This window comes from Moschus berezovskii, chromosome 21, assembly GCF_049115385.1.
Source record: "Moschus berezovskii isolate FMDL1 chromosome 21, NW_MosBer_1.0, whole genome shotgun sequence".
Taxonomy (NCBI): Eukaryota; Metazoa; Chordata; class Mammalia; order Artiodactyla; family Moschidae; genus Moschus; species Moschus berezovskii.
Window position 1 is genome coordinate 19,610,227 of NC_142480.1, and position 18,534 is coordinate 19,628,760.

Consider the following 18,534-nt stretch of genomic DNA (forward strand, 5'->3'; position numbering starts at 1 on the left):
AGTTAGACATGAATGAAGCAACTAGCAAGTAGCACAGATATCTTCACAAGGAAGAAGAGACAGATTTTCATCCTGGTAGAAAATGGTTACATGAGATAATGTGGTGAATATGATTCTCTTAACCAAGCTAGGTCCCATATTGAGCTAAAATATTAGCAATTTTGCTATATTCTTATAGCACTTGAGCACAGAGAACTTCAGTTTTCTTCTGCTCATTTCTAGCCCAAGCCAGCCACATACACAGCCTTTCACATCACCTTAATACTGACTTTGTCCTTCCATTTGTTAGGCCAGAAAATATCAGATTTATTTTTGACACCTCTCTTTCCGTCACAAATCTACACTCAACTGATTAGAAAATTCCCTTGGATCCACCTTCAAAATATATCCAGAATCTTATACGTTCTTACCAATGCCAATGAAACCATCATGACCTCAGCCTCCTCATCCATCCCAGCCTCCACCAATCGGTCTGCTTCTCACTTGCCCCCCTTCCACCAATGTTAACAAAGCATCCAGAATGATGTGCTAAAATTTGTCACATCAGGTTCCTCCTCTGTACCAAACCAATAGGGAACAACTGCAAACAGAATTATGGACATCCCTCTCAGTGACTTCTGATCATAACTAGTACTACCCCGACCTTGTTTCAGACACAATGGCCTTCATCTAATCCCTAGGAAACACCAGTATGGATTCCAAATAATTAGGGCCTTGAATCTAGCAGTTTTCTCAAAATGAAATACAATTTTCCCCAGATATCTATGTGGTGAATTCCCTCACATCCTTCAACTCTCTGCTAAAAGTTCAACTCACAAAGTTACTCATTTCTTGTACCCCTACTCCCTGCTGCCCTCTAGCCCATACACTCCATTCCCTTACTTTGCTGTAATGTTTGCTTTATGTTTCCAAAAGCTTACTTTATTTCTGTCTTCCCTTCTGCATCATAAGCTACACAAAAGCAGATGTCTTTCTTAGTTTGTTCACTGATACACCACAAGCCTCTAAAACAGGAATTATATTTGAAGAATGTAATATGAAGGAATGCTCTGTAAACTTATCAGCTCTAGGTTAATAAGGCTTGATTATAAGGCTATCTGTACAAGAATCCCTCAGTTCAGTTCAGTTCAGTCGCTCAGTTGTGTCCGACTCTCTGCGACCCCATGAATCATAGCACGCCAGGCCTCCCTGTCCATCACCAACTCCAGAGTTCACTCAAACTCATGTCTACAGAGGCAGTGATGCCATCCATCCATCTCAATCTCTGTCGTCCCCTTCTCCTCCCGCCCCCAACCTTTCCCAGCATCAGAGTCTTTTCCAGTGACTCAACTCGTCGCATGAGGGGCCAAAGTATTGCAGTTTCAGCTTTAGCATCAGTCCTTTCAATGAACACCCAGGATTGATCTCCCCCAGAATGGACTGGTTGGATCTCCTTGCAGTCCAAGGGACTCTCAAGAGTCTTCTCCAACACCACAGTTCAAAAGCATCATTTCTTCGGCGATCAGCTTTTTTCACAGTCCAACTCTCACATCCATACATGACCACGGGAAAAACTATAGCCTTGACTAGACGGACCTTTGTTGGCAAAGTAATGGCTCTGCTTTTTAATATACTATCAAGGTTGGTCAAAACTTTCCTTCCAAGGAGTAAGCATCTTTTAATTTCATGGCTGCAATCAGCATCTGCAGTGATTTTGGAGCCCAAAAAAATAAAGTCTGACACTGTTTCCACTGTTTTTCCATCTATTTCCCATGAAGTGTTGGGGCCAGATGCCATGATCTTTGTTTTCTGAATGTTGAGCTTCAAGCCAACCTTTTCACTCTCCTCTTTCACTTTCATCAAGAGGCTTTTGAGTTCCTCTTCACTTTCTGCCATAAAAGTAGTGTCATCTGCATATCTGAGGTTATTGATATTTCTCCCAGCAATCTTGATTCCAGCTTGTGCTTCTTCCAGCCCAGCGTTCCTCATGATGTACTCTGCATAGAAGTTAAATAAGCAAGGTGACAATATCCAGCCTTGACGCACTCCTTTTCCTATTTGGAACCAGTCTGTAGTTCCATGTACTGTTCTGACTGTTGCTTCCTGACCTGCATACAGGTTTCTCAAGAGGCAGGTCAGGTGGTCTGGTATTCCCATCACTTTCAGAATTCTCCACAGTTTATTGTGATCCACACAGTTAAAGGCTTTGGCATAGTCAATGAAGCAGAAATAGATGTTTTTCTGGAACTCTCTTGCTTTTTCCATGATCCAACGGATGTTGGCAATTTGATCTCTGGTGCCTCTGCTTTTTCTAAAACCTGCTTGAACATCTGGGAGTTCACGGTTCACATATTGCTGAAGCCTGGCTTGGAGAATTTTGAGCATGACTTTACTAGCATGTGAGATGAGTGCAATTGTGCGGTAGTTGGAGCATTCTTTGGCATTGCCTTTCTTTGGGATTGGAATGAAGACTGACCTTTTCCAGTCCTGTGGCCACTGCTGAGTTTTCCAAATCTTTCTGGCATATTGAGTGCAGCACTTTCACAGCATCATCTTTCAAGATTTGAAATAGCTCAACTGGAATTCCATCACCTCCACTAGCTTTTTCATAGTGATGCTTTCTAAGGCCCACCTGACTTCACATTCCAAAATGTCTGGCTCTAGGTCAGTAATCACATTATCGTGACTATCTTGGTCGTGAAGATCTTTTTTGTACAGTTCTTCTGTGTATTCTTGTCACCTCTTCTTAATATCTTCTGCTTCTGTTAGGTCCATACCATTTCTGTCCTTTATCGAGCCCATCTTTGCATGAAATGTTCCCTTGGAATCTCTAATTTAGGCATTAATTCATAATTCTCCCTTCTCTACCAAGCAATTGAATGGCCGGTAATATGGGCTCTATCCATTCACAGAAAATACACACAAGAAAGAAATAGAGGCCTCACTTTTCAAAAAAGGCCTAATATTCACTGTTGTATAAAACTCCAAATTATATTAAGTGAATAAAACAAAATATATAAAATCATATTTATATACTTCATTATTTAGAGAGATTTTTACCTATGAGTTTTCTCTTACTAAGGAGTTGATAATAGTTTGATGAGATGAAGAATCAGTGCCTTTTTCAAGTTTGAAGCAGATCTAATGAGATTTATCATATGAATCCAGAAGACTATGTACTTTTGCGGTATTTATACAAACTCTTTTTCAAATAATATTGCTATTATTGCTAGTATACCCTGTCCCTCTGCTGTTTTTTTTTTTCTATTTTTTTTCTCCCATCCTGATTTTTTTCTTCTGTATTCTACCCTTGCAATGAAACCCTCTTTTCTACAACTATCATTTCTCTTTCTCTTCTTAAACTCTTCTTCTCCTTATGGCCCTGACACAAGCTATAGTGTGTGGTCTTCTCAGGGTTTACCTATCTACAATTCTAAGATCAACCAGTCTCTCAAAGGCATACTTACTTCCATTTGGATAAAGTCTTTGGGCTCAATAAAAATAAAAGCTGCTTACAGAAATTCAAATCTCCTACATAGTCTTTAAATCATCACCAGCAAACTATTTGTAACATCTCATTGTCTATAATCTTTCAGGCATCCTACATAGATAATACATATATTTTAAAAAGTGTAAATTTAGAGCATTTCCTTTTATCAATTTTCTATTATACCAATTAAGTTTTGCATTGTGACTGTAGTCTTTGCCCTCCTTTTATTTCCTTTAATAACCCAAGAGTTCATAAAACCCCAGTGGTCTTTTAAAGTAGAATATTTGCATAAACATTTCTTGCAGAGAGTGAATTCATTGGGAAATTCTTCTCTTTGGCTTTTATAGTTGTAGATAAATGCATATGTGTACACAATATACAGGAACATACTTTATTAATATCTACTTCTATCTGTTAATCTGCCAAATGATCTGACACAAAATTTTGTTTAGACTACTCCATCTCCTATAGATCATATGAAGTTATTCATCATCTATGAGGTTTACTGGAAACAATGACAGCAACTCCAACTTCCTTCCCTTTAATCAAGAGATTGACTACTCTTATATTAAATGATACAGATTACAAAATAATGGTGGCTTGCCTATTAGATTGTCAAGCTGTTTGAAGTCTAGCTGATGTTTTCTTCTTCCTATTATTTCTTCATAGCCGTCCACAGCTAGGCTCATCCCACCTTTGGAATGATGCCAATATTAAAAAAAAAACAAAAGTAAACAAACCTTCATTACGAAAAGACACCTGCTCAATAATTCTTGTGCCATCTGACTTAATAAGCAATGATCAAAGTATTATTCAAACATTTCAGTGAATAATATTTCCTTCTATTTCTTCTCACTTTGTCAAGACAATTTTCCAGTACTTCTTTACCATGAGAACTTGGTTGTTTATTTGATCACATGTCCAATAAAAACTGTAACAGAAAACACCTTACTAGGCAATTGAAATGATAGAGATTAAATGTGCATATTCATATATCTAAGCTTTTGTCTGTGCATAAATTCATAAATATCACTACATATTCTCTCACAGTTAAGACAACTAGTAATTGTAATGCCAGCTCCCTGGTGGCTCAGCCAGTAAAGAATGTCTGCAATTCAGGAGACCTGGGTTCGATCCCTGGGTCGGGAAGATCCCCTGGAGAACGGAATGGCAACCCACTCCATTCTTCTTGCTTGAAGAATCCCATGGACAGAGGAGCCTGGTGGGTTACAGTCCATGGGGTTGCAAAGAGTCAGACATGACTGAGCAACTAACATTTCACTCTTTCACTTGACAACTATTGTAAGATGCACCAGTATTTCACATCCTCTAAGAGAAAAAAATGCTGTTGGTTATAACTGTCACATGTCACTGATTGTGAGACACAAGCTGCTTTCAGAAATGTTAAATTAAAAAAATTTTTAAAACTTATTTTGAATGATTCAACGGAAAGAATGTTACTCCTTTTTCTTGTGAATAGAAGATACATGTTTAAGTAATATACAGCAAATATGATTCACTTGAATGAGCTCAGATGTAATTGGATATTATTATAGATCAGATATTTGAAATTTCCTGAATAAATACCAACTTTAAGTTCTGCAGAAACGTATGGCACAATATTGTCCATTCAAAAGCATATCCTAAGGTGGCCATTTCATCTCGATTTGCTCACAATTTTTCATTTTCACATTGAAAGTCCTGCACCCCAGATGTATTAGTCTGCTAAAATTGTCATAACAAAATATCACAGACCATGAACCTTAAATGACAGAAATAGTTTTTTCACAGTTCTGGAGGATGGAAAGTCCAAGGTCAAAGTTTTGGCAGGGTTCAGTGTCTGATGATAGTTCTCTTTCTGGCTGTAGATGGCCCCCTTCTCACTGCATTGTCACAAGGCCCTTGCTATGAGTGACACCAGAAAGAGATCTCTCTTCTCACAAGATTATGGCGTTAGCTTTATGACCTTGAGTGTGTGCATGCTAAGTCACTTTAGTCGTATCCTATGTCCATGGGATTCTCCAGGCAAATATACTGGAGTGGATTGTCATGCCCTCCTCCAGGGGATCTTCCCAACCCAGGGACTGAACCTGAGTCTCTTTTATCTCCTATACAGGTGGTGGGTGGGGCTTCCCTGGTGGCTCAAACAGTAAAGAATCTACTTGAAATGTGGGAGACCTGGGTTTGATCCCTGGGTTGGGAAGATCCCCTGGAAAAGGGAATGGTTACCCACTCCAGTATTCTTGCCTGGAGAATTCCAGGTACAGAGAGGAGCCTGGCAGGCTACAGTCCATGGAGTTGTAAAGAATCAGGTCATAAAAAACTGAATAACTAATTCTTTCACTTTTCTTTACCACTAGTGCCACTTAGGGGCCCTTTATGTCATGTGTGCTAAAATCGCTTCATTCGTGTCCAACTCTGCCAGACTCCTCTGTCCATGGGATTCTCCAGGCAAGAATACTGGAGTGGGTTGCCATGCCTTCTTCCAACCTTAATTTCTTCCTAAAAGCCCTGTCTCCAAACACTCACTTTGAGGTTTAGGGCTGAAGCACGTAACATTTTGAAAGGACAAACTTCACTCCATTGCACCAGGAAACCCCTCAATCCTGGGCAAACTGGGATGGCTGATCACTAAGTTATACTTTCTTACATGAAAGCTAAAAAGAAAATTCACTTGGTTGTAACTCTGAGTGAACTCATTTAAAAATTAATATAATCTTAAAAAGAGATAAAATAGTTCTCTACAACTTACATTTTTCTTTGATGAATTAACATTTACATTATTTAAATAAACAAACAATGTGTCATGTGTAGAACAGAAGACATAGGACATCAGATTTCATAATCACTGAGCACAGGGTAGATCACTGAGCCAGGATACTACGTGAGTGCATCACTCTTTCTCTCTTCAACACTCTCCTTGCTATGCAGGGATGCAAAACCTTTAAAAAATGTACATTTTATAAGCTCCATTGCCAGCAGCATTCCAATTTAAGTTTCTCTCATAGTAGACAGACTTTGCACAAATTCTGCAAGACACTGGAGAATAAGATGTCATCATTGCCTCAGAAACTTACAGCCAAAGAGGTCCACTGTTCTGCTGGAAAGAACCACGTATTGCTGGCAGTCAAAATCGTCAGTAGTTTCCTGGGATTCCTGCTTTCTAATTTCCTGCACCCTATCAGCAGCTTCTCTGACCTTCACTCCTATAAGCTATTAATTATTTCTATTAAATAGAAAGAAGGTTCATTGAAATCTAGAGTGTTTTCTTCTGTGCTAAAGGAATTATAATGAATAAAATTATGTAGAGTGCTTTCTAGAAATAATACTGAAATAATTTTGTTTAGTTATTTGATTTCTCTTTTCCTCATAAAAATTATAAGAAAAAATCTAGTGCTTTCTGCATTCAATACAGTATAATCACTCTTTAAACACTAGATTTTATTTTCCAGAAAGGAAAATGAAACTAATTAAAAAGCTTGGCATAAATCACACACACACACATACACAAATATGTTTTTCTATTTACTACACCCCATCATCTTTTGCCCTAAGAAATGAGATCTTCATCTAAATATCTTAGAAAATGAAACACAAGCTTAGAAAATGGCAAGGGATAGTGTTGCTAGAACTACTTACTTGTATATGATTTCCATTTAAATGTTTCAAATCCCATTTGAAAGAATCAAGGCAAAAAATCACAGTCCACTGTAGTGGGTAGGATATCTTCAGCAGTATCTATTTATGTCTGTTTATATCTAAAAAATGATATCTTACTTTCTAAACTATAACAGTTTCAAAGTATTTCTAGTATAACCTCAATTTCCCATGTGCCCATTTCCCAAAGCAAGAACTTCCTGCCCCCCCAAATGAAGTCTTTTGGCCACACCAGACGGCATTTGGAGATCTTAGTTTCCAAACCAGGGATCAAGCCCATGCTCCTTGCAGTGCAGGCACAGATTCTTAACCACTGGAAAACCAGGGATGAACTGAAGAAGAATAGAAGAGTCTTTTAAAGAAAAACATTAATCAAGACAAACTGCTTGCAGGGGAAGCTCTTTTCTAGATTTTGTCTTGTCAGTATCAAGTCAGAATAGCAGGGCCACTATTTAGTACTGAATTATTTTATTTACTTATCATTAGTCACTTTGGCATTATTTGGCATGTTTGCATACTAGCATGCTTAATTTATTTCAAATAACTTCCAAGATTTCATAGTTCATAATCTTATTAAAAGACGTTTCTCTGGGTTATCAATATAGATTATGCCATTAGCTTTGTAATACAAATATATATCTCAATGTATTTGTGATATTTTCAAATGTTACGCCAAAGCTAAGATTAATATTCAAGATATTATTATGATTTACTACTACACGCATATCTCTTTCAGTTCAGTTCAGTTCAGTCGCTCAATTATGTCCGACTCTCCAGGACCCCATGAATCACAGCACGCCAGGCCTCCCTGTCCATCACCAACTCCCGGAGTTCACTCAAACTCATGTCCATCGAGTCAGTGATGCCATCCAGCCATCTCATTCTCTGTTGTCCCCTTCTCCTCCCGCCCCCAATCTTTCCTAGCATCAGTCTTTTCCAATGAATCAACTCGTCGCGTGAGGTGGCCAAAGTATTGCAGTTTCAGCTTTAGCATCAGTCCCTCCAATGAACACCCAGGATTGATCTCCTCTAGAATGGACTGGTTGGATCTCTTTGCAATACAAGGGACTCTCAAGAGTCTTCTCCAGCACCATAGTTCAAAAGCATCATTTCTTCGGCGATCAGCCTTCTTCATAGTCCAACTCTCACATCCATCCATAAGTGTTGTTTGTTTTGAAAATTCAAGTCAAAAAATTATAATCAGAAAAGGTAATTATGCTTTTGAAAAGGAACCAAAGAGAAAGTAGGCAGTTTTATTCTATATCAGTGGATATTTTAGAAAGGATTTCATAGATTTCTTTGTGTGCACAATTATAGTTTATTTTTATATTGTTAACTGCCAGTTACTGTCACTTAAATATGGGAATCAAAGATAAATAGGAGTCAAGAATGTTTATTCTCTAAATGTCATTCATGATCTATTCTGTAATTTACAATATGACATTTTAATGCATCACCTTCTTAATCTCATTTGTATAGAGCAATATAATCAGATGACTTGAAGTAGCCAAAATTTTAATTTGAGTATCTCCAAAGCCAGCTATTTCAAAGTTTTAAGGCAAGACTTAATTTAGATTATACTTGTATAAAATCGCATGTTCCCAGATATGGCACCACATCCAAACTATAATGGCTATGGCATATAGGTTAGGATGGATGGCATCCCAGGATATGGCATAGGTAAACAGGGAAACTGTCTTCTCCTTTTATATAGATTATAAATGTCATGGAATTATAAATATATGTCCTCTTGCTTAAATGTACAGAACCCTGGATTGGTGTATGAATTAGATTATAAATCCAGGAAAATAAAATTTGTTTCATATGACTCCTCATTTAAATTTAGTTTGTGCTTTATATAATGCTCTGAGAAATAGAGGAATGTCATTCTTTAAAAGACAGGATACCAGCTGACTGCAATGAAACACAAACACTTTGTAAAAAATTTAAAGAGTTTTGACAAAAAATGATTCATAGGCCCTGATTAGAAGGTTACACATGCATTTTGCCTAGAAACCAAAGCTAATTAGTTGGAATAGTCTATTTCCTACTTGATTTTTTTAATTGAGGGAAGGACAAGACACATATAGAGAGGAAAAATGTTAAATCTCTGTTTTCACACAAACAATTTTTCATTCTTTAAAAAATATCACCCGGGTTGGGGGGAGATATCACTAGGAGAAAATCACTTACTCTAATTAAAATGTTAGACAAGCCAACATCACTAGCACATTACTAGATGCAAGCAAAGTTTTTACAATATTAACTAACAGTAATTACTAGCATGTATTGAATATCTGCTGAAAAGTCAATCTTATTAAAGCATTTGCATGTATCATCTCTTTTTACTGTCTCAGAAATCTTGCCAGTGAAGTGCTATTATAACTTCCATCTTGCAGATAAAATAATAGAAAGATTATTAGAGAAAGAAAGCCAAATGCTATTCATACAATGTTCAACTTCAGAAGCTGAGCTCTAAAACTCTGTAATAAGCAATGTCTTAAGAGTTTATTCATTATCGCAGTGCTATAACTTCCTTAAATCATTGTGCTCTTCCTTATCCTTGAGAAGAAGTCGAGTATTATCAAGAAAAGTGATATCTTTGATGAGCTTTAAGATCTTAGCAAGTGTATACCAGGGAATGATTTTAAAAGGTAAGCTTTGTGAAGAAGGGGATTTACAAATTCTAAATCTTCGGTTTGACCAAAACATGTGTGCTCAGTCAATTCAATCATGTCTGAATGTTTGCAACCCTATGGACTGTAGCCCACCAGGCTCCTCTGTCCATGGAATTCTCCAGGCAAAAATACTGAAGTGGGTTGCCATATCCTCCTCCTTTGGATCTTCCTGACCAGGGATCAAACTTGCATCTCCTGCATTGCAGGGAGATTCTTTACCACTTAGTCACCAGGGAAACCCTTGGCCAAGACAAGCTTGACTCAATACCCTTAATGCTGCTGCTACTGCTAAGTCACTTCAGTCGTGTCCGACTCTGTGTGACCCCATAGACGGAAGCCCACCAGGCTCCCCCGTCCCTGGGATTCTCCAGGCAAGAACACTGGAGTGGGTTGCCATTTCCTTCTCCAATGTGTGAAAGTGAAAAGTGAAAGTGAAGTCGCTCAGTCGTGTCCGACCCCCAGCGACCCCACGGACTGCAGCCCACCAGGCTCCTCCATCCATGGGATCTTCTAGGCAATAGTACTGGAGTGGCTTGCCATTGCCTTCTCCGATACCCTAAGAATCGACCAACCAAGGCAGGAGAAGCAAGTAACACAGGAGACACGGGTTGGATCTGCTGGGGAGGAAAATCCCCTGGAGGAGCCTATGGCAACCCACTCCAGTGGAGAATCCCATGGACAGAGGAGTCTGGCAGGCTACAGTCCAAAGGGGTTTCAAAGAGTCATACTTGACTGAGCAAACACACACACACAAATATCAGACAAGTTTCTTCCTGACTATTGGCCCCTTGATCTCCCTTTTTATACTGCATTTCCCTTAGAAAACTTGCAATTATAAATTCTTTTCTTCTGACCCTTTCTTATGTAAATCTTCTACAACCCAGGAATGTCTTTCTTAAGGACCTGGAAATCATTCCTTTGAAATGCAATCATTAAGAAAAGCAGGGACCCAATCTCCTAGTCTCTGTGGAACGGTAGTAGTGTAACTTCAATGACAATTAGCAAAAACAGACAGCCTGTCACAGGGATCACCTCCCAGCTAATATTCTCCAGTACTTTCCCATTAGCTTACACCAGGGTTTCAAAAATTCTCCCACCTTTTGTTCTAGCAGAGGTGAGTTCAATCTCTTTCTCCTGTTTCAATAGTCTTGAATAAATCTTTCTGTGATGCTTTTAGTATGTCCAATGCACTTTTTTCCCCTATAGATGCTTTACACACCAAGGACCAGGTCTTGAAGGCTGTAACTAAACAGTGCAGAGAATCTGGACCAAATTGGTGAGATGAGAATCAAACTACATGTTAAGAATTTTGGTTTTCATTCTAAGAACATCCACTAAAGGTCTTTAAGGTTTGAGTGCAGAGAGAAGGAGGAAAGAAGTTGACTCAAACATAATATAACTTTCATGTTAAAAAAAAAAAAAAACACAGTGTAAAGAGAAGGAGCACAGAATGGTTTAAGTGTATTTGTAGGCTGACAGATTGATTAGATGAGAGATGATAGATCCAGGTAAGAAAGTATTCTAAATATTTAGTATATATTTAAGAGGTAACTCTCAGGTGTGGATGGTGGGATTGAAAAAGGGATGAGGAAATATAGTCTATATATATAGAAATACAATGAAACATAGTCTATATATCCAGAACAAGTTTATTTAATATTCCCCACTTTTATACATTTTATATAAAAGTGGATGATTGATGTGTTAGTCAATAGTCTCAAAACATTTTATACATATATATGAAGGAAAATTAATTTCTAGAAAAGGTAGTCAGATAGCTACAATTTAACCAACTGTATGTAAAATTTTGACTTTTCTTATTTCTTAAAGGTACAGATAGAATTTAATCAAACAGAATTAAGGTTCTAATTAATCCCATGGACAATTTTTTAATGTTCCCACAATGAGTCTGAAAGCTGCGTTTAGCATCCCTAACTAAGAAAGCCTTACAAAATATGACTGTTTCCCACAGTTGTGCATATTGATTTCTTTAATATTCAGAAGCATGGGTTACTATGAATAATAAAGTGAGATGGATTATGAGAGTATTTTTTGTTTGATGAATGGAGTGGGTGATCATCTGAATCACAAGAAAATCACTAAGAACAAAGCATATCAATGCACATAATTATTCATACATAAAAGAATAAAAATGTGAATGTGATTAATATACTTGAAATATGAAGGCTGTGACTTCTCTATGCTTTCTTTCTTTCACTGAATTTTGTCATTAATAACCTTTCATGAACTCACAAAAAGAATCTAAAATAAAAAATATAATTGTGAGAAACTAGGAAAACCCATTACCATTTCCAATAGAAGAAAACTGAACACCCTTCGAAAATCATTTACTGGTCCTTTTGATTTGAAATACCATGATCATTGTTCTGCAAATGACCCACGCATACAAATCAATAGAGAGGCCTATCCTTTCCAGAGTTCTGTGAGGAAACTGTATTTATAGTTGTACATAAGACAGCACAATTAAAAATGAATAAAGTCAGAATTTAAAACATTATATAACACAGTTCCAATTACACCCAACCCCAGTTTTTACTCTCTGAACAGCAGATTTCACCTTGTGAAAATCCTTCCAGATGTTTCACATATAAATTTAGTTTCAGTAATTCTAAAAGAGCATCCCTAACTCATAATCCTTCCTCTTTCTGTTCTGTTCTGTTCTGTTCAGTCGCTCAGTCGTGTCCGACTCTTTGTGACCCCGGGGACTGTAGCCTACCAGGCTTCTCCATCCATGGGATTCTCCAGGCAAGAATACTGGAGTGGGTTACCATTTCCTTCTCCAGGGGATCTTCCCAACCCAGGGATCGAACCCGGGTCTCCTGCATTGGAGGCAGACGCGTTAACCTCTGAGCCACTAAAACCACCTTACTTATAGCATGTGTGTGTGTGTGTGTGTGTGTTAGTTTCTCAGTCGTGTCCAATTCTTTGAGACCCTATAACTATAGCCCACCAGGCTCTTCTGTCCATGGAATTCTCCAGGCAAGACTACTGGAGTGGGTAGTCATTCCCTTCTCCAGGAGATCTTCCCGACTGAGGGATCAAACCGGTCTCCCACATTGTAGGCGGATTCTTTACCATCTGGACCACCAGCTGCTGCTGCTAAGACACTTCAGTCGTGTCCGACTCTGTGTGACCCCGTAGACGGAAGCCCACCAGGCTCCCCCGTCCCTGGGATTCTCCAGGCAAGAACACTGCAGTGGGTTGCCATTTCCTTCTCCAATGTGTGAAAGTGAAAAGTGAAAGTGAAGTTGCTGCCTTATTTCTATTAATTGGGTCATTAAATAGTTGATTCTCTTAGGTGTTTCTCCACTCTTTATTATTTTATCAATTCCAAACTTCTGTTGATTTTTTAAAAAATGGTATTCACCTCCATTTGTCCTTTCTCTCCCTTAAGACAGCATATGAAATGAAATCTAGGTAAGCACCTACAACATACACCAGTCACAAGTACAAAGATTAAGACCTCACTACTTCTTTCAGGGGATTCATGTTCTAGAGTTAAGTAAGAAGGGTCTGTAATCTGAGAGACTGTTACGCTGGTAGATTTGCCACTTTGTTAGGTCTATCTTTTCAAATGATTGAGTTTCTTATAGTAAAAGTATATAAACATTTACACCTGGAGGGGGTTTTAAAAACAAAGAACAAAAAGGAGAGGGAGAAAGAAGATAGAATGTCTGTGTGCAGTGCTTAAGAGCACATGAAATAATAGACAATAACACAGACAATGGTATGAGGGAAATAACACGACAAAGAAAAAAACAACAACAACAGAAGATTCAGAGTTGTCCCCTAGAGCCTCTGAAAGCTTCATGAAGTAAACTCAACAGAAGAATAAAATGGCTTCAGGGGCAGTAATCATTTCAGCAATAAAGTTAAGTGGACCATTAGAGGAAATGTTTAAAAGTAGCATAAGACAGGAAGGAGACTGCTAAACAGCTAAACCCTGGTCACATCTTTTCTAATAAACTCCTTTGTCAGTTCTTTAGGTATAGAGTGAATATAAATTTAATGAAAATTACAAAGATTTCAGAGGTCTAGTAAATAAGAGATATGAACAATATGAATATTTAATTCAAAAGATTAATCAATGTTGGACCTTATCTCAACCAAATAAAATAACCATTGAATTATCTTTAAATTACTATCTTTAATTAAACTGTCATTTAAGATTGATATTTACAGTTGATTTATATCCACTGCTACCTATTGATGGCTGAAAGAAAGGTGAGTGGAGTGTCACCTGTGTAGATTTGATCCCTCTGAGGGGTGAAAATCCTCTAAGGAATTATAAGATTAATACAGTTTGGTCAAATGACTCTCTTATCTGTATATTTTTCTTAAATGTATTTATAATTCCATGATCACTGCCCTACCTTTTCCCCTGAAGATCCAACTGTATTAATCTCTTCATAGTCTTTAAGGAGGGAAATTAACCTAATGAAGATTTGGATATCAAAAAATCTTTTAAGCCCAATGGTATGTATTCAGGTTTCCCCCCATAAATGCTAGAGTATTTTCTTTCAAAATAATTTTCTGTTGTTTTTTATTTGCTAAGTTGTGCCCAGCTCTTTGCGACCCCCACGTACTGTAGCCCAACAGGTTCCTCTGTCCATGGGATTTCCCATGCAAAAATACTGGAGTGGATTGCCATTTCCTTCTCCAGGGGATCTTCCAAACTCAGGGATTGAACCTGTGCCTTCTGCATTAGCAGGCAGTTTCTTCACTAATGAGCTACCAGGGAAACCAAAATAACTAGCATATACTTAATGTGTTCTTCATCCCAGAAGTGGAGAGTGTGGTCTTATTGAAAGCCCCTCCCTGTGGATATGTCAAGAGTGGAATAGAAGGGTCCTGCTGTGACACAGTCCTTCTTTTTCACTCTTATTTTAGATATTTTTATAATTTTACTTTTTCCTCTCTCTCATCCTTTTGTGAAGAGGCACAAAAGAACTGGTATAAACATTAATTATTCAAAATATTACAAAATATACTTTGTGTAATACCCTAAAATATCTCGATAAAAATTTATTTAAATAAGAACCAAAATAAAAATTAGACAACTTCGACCAAATATTTAATCATTGTGACTTCAAACACAGAAAGTTTTAATATTTAAGAAAAATAACAAAAAACTTTAAAACTATAATTTATTCAAGCTCTTAACATAAAATCCTTATTCAGCTAGATCTGTCTTGTATGATATGTTCTTTTCAGTCTATAACTGTGTAATAAGAGAAGGTGATTTGGATCCCTCGAGGCACTTTTCATAAGCTAAAATATATTTTCCTGCATTTGGAATTTCTTTCTAGTAGGTATTCTATAACCCTAATATATGCTTCACACAGTAGCCACATCTGTTCCACCACAGGTGATATAGGCAAAGCTTCCAACAGAATTGCTCAAACATTCAATAAAGCAGTTAGGCAGATGTCTTTGAATTTCTTTGGTGTACAGTTTTGTTAGATTTCATGCTGATTATGCAACAAACAACTGCTGAAAGTGTGTAATGTGAAATATTATTGACAATATTTGAAAAGCTGAAGTTAAATTTAAAATCTGACTTGTACAGCTGCTTATACGATGTGCCTAAAAGAGAATAAAGTAGAAAGATTCTCTCTTTTGGTGAGCTGCATGGAGGAAAAGTGGATAATCATATAAAACTCTTATATGGTACAGACATATTATTAGGTATGTCAGAACTTTTAAAATGTGGCTTCACACTCAAACAATGTTATCATTAACAGTGGGATTTCATAGTTAATGATTGTCTATTTTTACCTGATTTAAAATAAAAGCGAGATAAAGAAGCTCATCAAACCATCTGTCTCTATTCCCCAAGCTATCCTGGTAATGATTAATAGAATCTGTGGTTCCCCTCATAAGACTGAAAAGCTGAGTAATAAGAGTTAGGTGAACATTGCTACCTCTTCTTAGCTGGAGTTATACTATATATAAGTGGATGGATGAATGCCTTTGCACTGATGCCAACACCTTTTTTTAATATCAGACACATTATCATGCCCTTACTCTGAGAAGTTTAAAATTGTCTGCATAGTAGTTTTAAAGGTAAGAGAAAATGATCTTAAGAATTTAGATTTTTTTCATGGCTGCCTTTTCTACTTGACCTTTGAAGTGTGCTGCTCTAACTTTAGAGAAAGGATGGAAATATTTTTCCATCTTGTTTTTCATCTTCTCTGTAGATATTATGGATTGAACACACTTTAATAAAATTACAGAACAGTCCCACAGTTCTTTCCATCTGATTTCTTGGTGCAAAAGATAGGCAAACCAAGGATTCTACTTTTTATTCATTCATAATTAATAGCTATTTCTCCTTTAACATGCTATACTTAAAAAAACTAAAAACCTTAATAAAGAAACAATCAATAAATAATATTACATTAGTCAATTTAACAAATATATATGATGTGCCTATGTTTTGCTAGCTACTACCCTAGGAATCAAGATTGCCAGGAAAATCAAGATTGGAATCAAGATTGCCGGGAGAAATGTCAATAACTTCAGATATGCAGATGACACACCCCTTACGGCAGATAGAAGAACTAAAGAGCTTCTTGATGAAAGTGAAAGAAGAGAGAGAAAAACTTGGCTTAAAACTCAACATTCAGAAAACTAAGATCATGGCATTTGGTCCCATCACTTCATGACAAATAGTTAGGGAAATAATGGAAACAGTGGCAGACTTTATTTCTAGGGGCTCCAAAATCACTGAACATAGTGACTGCAACCATGAAATTAAAAGACGCTTACTCCTTGGAAGAAAAGTTATGACCAACCTAGACAGCATATTAAAAAGCAGAGACATTACTTTGCCAATAAAAGTCCATCTAGTCAAAGCTTTGTTTTCTCCAGTAGTCATGTATGGATGTGAGAGTTGGGCTATAAAGAAAGCTGAGTGCCGAAGAATTGATGCTTTAGAACTGTGGTGTTGGAGAAGACACTTGAGGGTCCCTTGGACTGCAAGGAGATCCAATCAGTCCATCCTAAAGGAAATCAGTCCTGAATATTCATTGGAAGGACTGATTCTGAGGCTGAAACTCCAATACTTTGGTCACCTGATGCAAAGTATTGATTCATTTGAAAAGACCCTTGATGCTGGGAAAGATTCAGGATGGGAGGAGAAGGGGACAACAGAGGATGAGATGGTTTGATGGCATCACTGACTCATTGGACACGAATTTGAGTAAGCTTTGAGAGTTGGTGAAGGACAGGGAAGCCTGGCCTGCTACAGTCCATGGGCTCGCAAAGAGTTGGACACAATTGAGTGACTGAAATGAACTGAACTGAACTCTAGAAACTGAGAAAAAAACTAGAAAAAATTGATCTTCCCACTCAATTTATATTTTAGTGGGAGATGATATTTATATATTATGTATAAATAAATATATGCTAAATTTATACATTATAAATATATAAATACCATATACCAAATGTCAGTGAGTGCAATGAGGAAAAACAGAGGGGAACAGAAAGGATGTTGGGGAGTTGCAAAAAGATAATTCTATTGGAGTCAAATGCTTTTGAAAAATAATTTGGAACAAAAGAATATTGCCTATATTTAGTCAGTTTTGCTGTGTATCTCTGTATGCATATATATGTGAATATAAATATGTAAGGAGTTTCTCTCATGCTTTGGCTTCCCTGATAGCTCAGTTGGTCAAGAATCCACCTGCAATACAGGAGACCCCAATTCCATTCCTGGGTTGGGAGGATCCACTGGAGAAGGGATAGGCTCCCCACTGCAGTATCCTTGGGCTTCCCTCGTGGCTCAGCTGTTAAAGAATCTACATGCAATGTGGGAGACCTGGATTTGATCCCTGGCTTGGGAAGATCTGGAGAAGGGAAAGGCTACCCACTCCAATATTGTGGCCTAGAGAATTCCATGTATAGTCCATGGGGTCACAAAGAATTGGACATGACTGAGCAACTTTCACTTAATTCAGTTTAAATACATCAACATTGCTCTTCCACTTCTGGGGAAAATACATAAAAGGCATGACTTCAGAAATAAATCAGAGTAGAAATAGTAACTATGAGATCAGAATTCATCTTCTTCTCCTAAACAATCTGGAAATTTGGGAGACAGAGTTAAAACAAGAAATACATAGGGGCTTCTTGGTAACTGATAACTGTAGACAGTTGAAAAGTAAATTCAACTTTCTAACCTATGAAGTAGATTTTAAGTAGAAATTAAGTTCAATGTGAAAACAAATGATCAAGTGAAGTGGATTTGGTCTACAAACAAGCCCAGGGAAGACATGAAACAGGCCAGAATTCTGACCTAGAAGAATTCTTGAGTGGAAGCTTTTTTTTAATGCCATACCCATTTCAAGGCTCACAAAGATAGTGTGTTTGGGGACATCAAATATGGAGATGCATCAGGATTTCTGTGTAACAGTCAAAAAGCTTTCAAAGCAGTGCCTCTGGGTCAGCTTGGAACTGAGAAATGTGCTATAGATAGACAAGACCCTGATCCAATCTGGGCAATCACTCATCTCATTTTTGTTATGTCTTTTTTCTCATTTATGTTATGTTTTGTTAACATTGAAAAATTATGAGTGTGAAATAAATATAAAAGAAGTCAGAAAGAATTTATAATCAATCAAGTCCAATTTTAAGAGACCTAAAGTATTATATAAACAGAATTCCTATAAAAAATAGCTCTTTTAAAACTTTTACAATGAAAAA